The 6,988-nt window shown below is 41.4% G+C and overlaps 1 protein-coding gene across 1 annotated transcript in view; it reads left to right on the top strand.

The window, feature by feature from the left end:
- LOC111723515 (oxysterol-binding protein-related protein 1-like) overlaps positions 1-6,988 on the top strand; it is a 39,367-nt gene that overhangs the window by 2,472 nt on the left and 29,907 nt on the right. The gene's annotated exons all lie outside the window — the stretch shown is intronic.

The following is a 6,988-nucleotide window of genomic DNA, read 5'->3' on the forward strand; positions in this document are numbered from 1 at the left end:
TTTATTTCTGTTCTTTTTTCTTCTTTTCCTTTGTCTACATGTATATGCTTATTCCAGTTTCTTCCAGTAGCTTTAAAATTAAGTTCTGATACTAGGTTGAGTGAGTTCTGCAACTGCGATCATCTTTTTAAAACTTACCTTGTCCCAAAACAGCATTCTTGGCTCTCCCTCCCTAAAAAATTACTTTGGCTCTTCTCAGTCCTTTGTATTTTGATATAAATTTTAGGATCATATTGTCCATTTCTATGAGATTGCCTATTGGAATTTTGATAGACATTGTGTTGTCTTGAATCTGTAGGCTACTTTGGGGAAAATTGCCATCTGAACAATATTGAGCCTTCAAATCCATGAACATATGAAATACTTCTTCATTTATTTAAATCTTCTCTGAGTAATATTTGGAAGTTTTCAATATGCAGAGCTTGTATTTTTGTTGAATTTGTTAACTGGCCTGGCCTTAATCTGTAGAATCTGGAGTGAGCCTGGCTCACTGATGTCTTCTCCGTTTTTAAAAATAATTTTTAATTTCTTAGCCTAGTTTTTTAGGGTTCCCCCCCTGTGTCTGCGTAGCTTAGAGTCTAGCAATGGGCTCAAATACTCAACTCCATGGAGCTCCTGCACTCTGCCTGTGGATCTGTGTGTGGGTTGGAGAATGCTTTCAAAATTGGGATACTCTCGCTTCTGCCTCTGTTCTTTCTGCAGGGTCATCTCTTCTTTCTGCTGCACAGATGGGAGTTTTTCAGCAATAGGGGGTTCCTCTTTCTCTGGGTCTTTCATTTCTAGGGTTGTCAAGGTTCAGACTGCTTTGCCATTTGACCTATATGGTAGGCAAAAAAATGGCCCACCAAAGATAACTGTGTTTTAATGCCTGAAAGCTTGTGTGTATGTTAGCTTGTATGGCAAGGGAAAATTAAAGTTACAGATCAGATGGAGACTGCTATTTGGCTAACTTTAAGATAAAATTATTAAGGATTATCTGGGTGGGGCCAGTAAAATTACAGGCGGTTTTAAAAGCATAAGAAGGAGACAGAAGTATCAGAGGAAAATGTGCCTACAAGAATTCTCTGAGAGACTCAGTGTTTCTGTGAGCAGTCGAGGAGTGTGGACAGCAAAGCAAGGAAATGAGTTCTCCCCTAGAGCCTCTGCTGGGAACACATCCTCCAGTGCCTCTATTTTACTCAATGAGACCCATTTTGGGACTTCTGAAGTACAGAATTGTACGATAACAAATTGGTGTTGTTTTAAGCCACCAAGTTTGGGGCAATTTGTTGCAACAGTGATAGAAAGCTAGTATACTCAAATGGGAAAAAGCACAAAGGCTTGTGCTACCAAACATGTTAAGTTTTCCCATTTGTTTTCTACTGGATTTAGTAGTTTCCATAATAGTGCTGCTGGGTATTATGGGTTCCAGATCTAGGCTTTTCCCTCTGGCACAAGGCAGTTGGCTTTCCCTGCCAGGAGCAGGGAACTCTGGGGAGGGAGGGTGGGGCACTAGCCTGTGGCTGGTGGGCTAAAGACTCCTGCTCTTAACCAACTGCTTCTCAGTCTTTAGTGGATATCCTTTACTATGAAATGTTCAGTTTTGATTGTTTTATCCAGTTTTATGCTGAGATTTTTCAGGATAACATTTCTCTGATCCCTTCATGCAACCATAGCCAAAAGTTGTCACTTCACCCCATTTTTATTATGATCCTTTTATTATGATCTGATAAATAAGTGGTGATCTATCTGATAAACAATGACATAGAGTATATTTCTTATTTATTCTGATTATCAACTGTAGTCCAGTATGTTCCTTAAAGGTTATTTTGTCACGTAATTGGAAGGTTTATATGCATTTATCGCAATTTAGAGAATGAATTTATTATTTCACACTCTTCATTCTCTTCACTATTTGACCAGATTTAACTATAGATTATCATGAACTGACCTTCTAAGTATGGTGTAACATGTTTGAAGTAGTGCATCGCACACTACCCTTATCTTTTTGTGAATTGATACTTGTGAATCAGATATGTAGTCACATTAATGCTGAGGAAAAAAATAACTTTTATAGTAAATCAATAAACAATAAAGATAGTAGCTTAATTGCTGTGCTATACTTTATGAGGTTTAAAAAATGAGCTATAAATTATTTGATTTGCTTCACTACCTGAACTACTAATATTCTTTTTCTTCCAGAGTCTCACCTTATTGCTCTGCCTAGAGTACACTAGTGTCATCATAGCCATAGCAACCTTCAAACTCCTGGGCTCAAATGATCCTCCTGCCTCAGCCTCCTGAGTGCTGGGACTACAGGCCAAAGGAAAGACCTGGCTAATTTTTTCTATTTTTAGTAGGGTGTCGCTCTTGCTTAGGCTGGTTGCAAGCTCCTGACTCTAAGCTATCCTCCTGCCTAGGCCTCCCAGTGCTAGCTGCTCTGGCCTCTCATGCTTTTTCTATGTACCTACGAAAGTTCTGTTGTTATCTAGTAATATTTCCAAATGGCCCAGAGTGGAGTTCAAATGTAATCTCCATAACGTCTTTCCTAATAAGTTGCAGCTGGAAGGAAGCTGTGCTTTTCTAGATTTCTTGGCATTTTCACTCATCTTCTGCCTTGTATCAGAGTTATTGTTGTCTATGTCTTACGAGGTTACATTAATCTGCTGGCAAAGAATGAACACACATCTCGTTTTTTGTGTCCTCCGTAAGCCCCACACATCTTACTTCCCAACTCCATAATTACCTAGGTGAAGTCAGTTCATTGATCTCTGCTCAGCTCTTCCCATACTTGGCCATTTCTCCTATTTTCTTTAACTTCAAACATGACACCATGTTAACTCAGGCCTTAGTTTGATTTGAACATGATGTGTAGCATTATATAACATTAGCATTTATATAGTAAATCTTCACTTAACATCATTGATAAGTTCTTGAAAACTGTGACTTTAAGCAAAATGACATGTAAGGAAACTAATTTTACCATAGATTAATTGATGTAAATAAGAGTTAAATTCCTGTGGCATGTTTCTGGTCAATAAAAATCCACCAGTCATCTAAAGCAATACCAAAGCACTATTGCTGTAAGGGTGTTGCTCTTAGGGTCTCATGGAAAAATGATGTCACTAAGAATAAGCTCGCTTATTGAAATTGTATTTTAAATAAAAGTGACCATCTGCTCACTCAGGCAACATGGTGAGCCTTCTTAATTTATGGTTGGTTTATATAGTCAATTTTGTGCATGCGCACTATACGGCAATGACCTCATTACAATCCCTCTGCACGTGCGCATTCGACATCAATGACTTCATTAATCCATTGGAACATCTTGTGACCACCCGCCCTGTAAGTAGTTCCTCCCTAATAATCTGATAATCGACCCAACATACATCTTTAAGCATAACCCTTTCAACATAACCTGGTTTAACATAACTTAATGAAGAACATGTTGTCAGTCATTACTTTCTTTGTTCTTATCTGACGAAGCCTGAGACTCTGGAGGAACAAGGTAGATTGAATACCTGCCCTTGGTGACCTTGCCAGTTTGGAGGCTGCTACTTCAAATCTTTAAGCAAGGCATAAAGAAACTTCTTGGGCATACAGGAATTTGTGTGCAAACCTCTGCTCCCATGTAGGTCTTAAGTCGGGAGGTTTTTCGCTGGAACATTTTATAAGAAATTTTCAGGCTGGACTTCTCAAAAGCCTTTGATGAGCCCAGGTTTCATCTGTGCCATAGATACCTGTATGCATTGAGTGAATTCCTCGTCTCTTGAGGTCCCTGAGCACATTTCCATTCTCAGACCCATCAGTAAGCGACCTTTGTCACTTACCACAGATCAGGAAAGGTTACTGATGAGTATCTGGCCAGTTTTCCAAAGGGCTTTTTTATTGGCCTTATAAAGTCAACCTTAATTCCTTAACACAGTCTGGACATTTCTGGAAATGCCATTCCAGCCAGAGCCTTGGTCAAGTTAGGCTTGCAACCAACCTGACCATATGGGATTCTGCCTCAGTTTCTCACAAGTATGCCTGCACAAAGTCTTTTCACTGCTCTTTCTCAAATGGCTTTTTTGGCCAGAGGCATATAGGTGTTTTGCCTGTAAAGCACGTCCAATATTAAACAGTGAAATAAATGTGAACTGTACTACATTTAAGAAAGATTAATAATAACAAACAGGACAGTTAACGCCTTATTCCAGTTGAGGATGCTAGTGGCTAGATCCTGCCCCAGTAGCTGAGGGCACAAGGAGAGAACCAGGCCTGGACTGGTAAGTGTAGGACACATTCACACTTACACTCAGATGGGGCGGTTTACACACACCAGAGAACCTGATGCACACATTTTTGGGATGGAGGAGGGAACCAGAGCACCACACAGACATGGGGAGAATGAGCAAATGCCACCCAGATAGTTGCCCTTGGTGGGAATCCATCTGTTCATCAATGTGATGGCAAAAAGAAAACAAAACAAACAAAAAACTTATTGAATGAAACAGCAATATCTGAGGACTTACACTTAGCTGGAGCTAAATGGTTGCATTATGTAGGAAACATTAAATGTATGTGCAAATAAGCATGATTGAATTAGACACAAAGTTTCGTTTCTAATTGTGGTTACAAAAGGAATCAAATAATCTTGTTTTGATGTGATCTTTTACCATGAAGATAATTTTAAATCGTATGATCTGGAGTGCTGAGTTGCAAAGGGATTTGTTTTATTAGGAAGCACTTTTTAAATTGCTTCCTAAATTTGAGGACCTTTGGGCTTTTCTTGGTAGATTAGCGACCCCTACTGTTCCTTGGTGAAATTCATATACCAGAATTTTTAAATGTTACATTTAGCATTGGTTTCTCTCTTTATTTTTCAGATGCAGTTAGAATTCTGAAGTTTTTGTGCCTTTTATCAGAAGTCTAAAATAGGAATACAGTAAATATAGTAGATGTAGGGTGGACTATATGAACTTTATGTCCATGAAGTTGTGTATGTGTGCATATATTATACACACACACACACAAACACACACATATATAATGTTTTTAGACAGAGTCTCACTCTGTTGCTCAGGCCTGAGTGCCATGGTGTTAGCCCAGCTCACAGTTACCTCAAACTCAAGCCTTCAAGTGATCTTCTTGCCTCAGCCTCCCAAGTAGCTGGGCCTACAGGTGTCTGCCACATGCCCAGTTAATTTTTCTGTTTTTAGCAGAGACAGAGTCTTGTTCTTGCTTAGGCTGGTCTCAAACTCCTGAGTTCAAGGGACCCTCCTGCCATGGCCTTCCAGAGTGCTAGGGCAGGTGTGAGCCCCAGTGTCTGGCCCAGTATGGTAAATATTTGGATTGTGGTACTGACCTTTGTTATTTTTTAGTGGAAATGAGAATACAATCCATCAAAACAAATGCTTTCTTTCTTTCTTTCTTTTTTTTTTAAATATTATCGTGCGTCCTTACACAAAGCCTTTTTATTTTATTTATTTATTTTTTTGCAGGTTTTGGCTGGGGCTGGGTTTGAACCTGCCACCTCTGACATATGGGGCCGGCACCCTACTCCTTTGAGCCACAGGTGCCACCTCAAACAAATGTTTTCTATGTTCTGTGCCTCAGAAATTATCTTTATCACCTAACATACAAAAGATATGTATGATCCTGGGGTTTCTATAAGCTCCCAGGGATTCCCTTGGATACCATCTCTCATGTATTAAAGAACGACTGTGTGTCAGGCACTGTCCAGGTAACCTGACATGGGTTTCATTTTAAAGTAAACCTCATGAACATTGCCTTTTGTCACAGGTAGGGTTCTCTAGGAAGGGGCCTGAGATGGAAATCACTGTGCAGCAGGTACGTTGAGTGCTTGCAGAGTCACATCTGAGTAAGGGGGAAGGAGGCAGGAGTGGGCAGAGACAAGCTTAGCTGTGCTGCAGTCTCCAGGGACACCTCAGCCCACACTGTGTCGGGAGCTCTGCGGGGGAGATGACCCTTCAGGGCTGTCCCCTGTCCCCATGGTGGAGCCAGGCCTGATATCCCTGGGACAGTCAGTCAGGGATACAGGGAAGGGAGTGTGGTCTTGTATGGGGCTCTCAGTTGGGCCAATTCTCATGCAGCTACAGGCTGCTTCCTGGGCACTCCCAGAATCTGAGATAAGGATTTTATTCCTGAATGGGAGCCTGAGCTGCTTGTGACAGCTTTGCCGCAGTGCGCCCCTCATCACTACACTCAGGTCTGCTTCATATGTTTCCAGGAGCAGCTCCTTCGGGTCTTCAGTGGGCACCGCCCCCGGAAGAAACTTAATAGGGAAGCTCTAAGCTTAAGGGGAAACTATAGCTCTTGTTGCTGTAGTTGGTCTTGGGGCCACAAAAGGATCATTTTCTCCTGCTCCAAGTCATTCTAGAGTCTTCTTGCCCTTGGCTAGCACTTCTTTTGGTCTTTGTGGCTTGTCTGGTGGGGTGACTCAGGCCCTCATCACTAGAGGTCAGAGTGCCTGGTTGCCGTGCCCGTTTCCAGCTGGAGTGGCTATTCTTGGCCATCTGCTGTCAAAACCAGGTGGGAGAATGCCTGCTTACACCTGTCCTATAGGCATGCTAAGCACATTCTTCCATGTCCCCGTTGTGTACAGCACTACTTTTTTCTGCTGACCAGGTTTGGTTACCTCTGCTAAGATGGTGACTTTTCTTGCCTGCATATCCTTGGACACAAGGAGCCTGGTACTTTCAGCCCTCCCAGAATGTGAGTGACCATTATCATTATCTGTCCATAGGTATGGGATGTGCTGCCCCAGAACCTAGTGAAGCTAGTCAGGCATTGTATTCCCGTCTCTGTTAGAGGAAGTGCACACACAGTAATTTATTATTTTCTTTGGAGGAAATGTCCCCGGCATTACTCAGACTGGTGAACCCCTATAAATGTACTGACATTACAAAGCCCCTGAATTCTTCCTAAGATTTACCTGCTGTCCTGTGGATCACATGTGTCTTCACCAAGGCTTTCAACGTTCATTCTTTTCTTTTCTTTTTTTTTT

Source organism: Otolemur garnettii, unplaced genomic scaffold, assembly GCF_000181295.1.
Source record: "Otolemur garnettii isolate 467f Iridium unplaced genomic scaffold, OtoGar3 scaffold00012, whole genome shotgun sequence".
Lineage (NCBI taxonomy): Eukaryota > Metazoa > Chordata > Mammalia > Primates > Galagidae > Otolemur > Otolemur garnettii.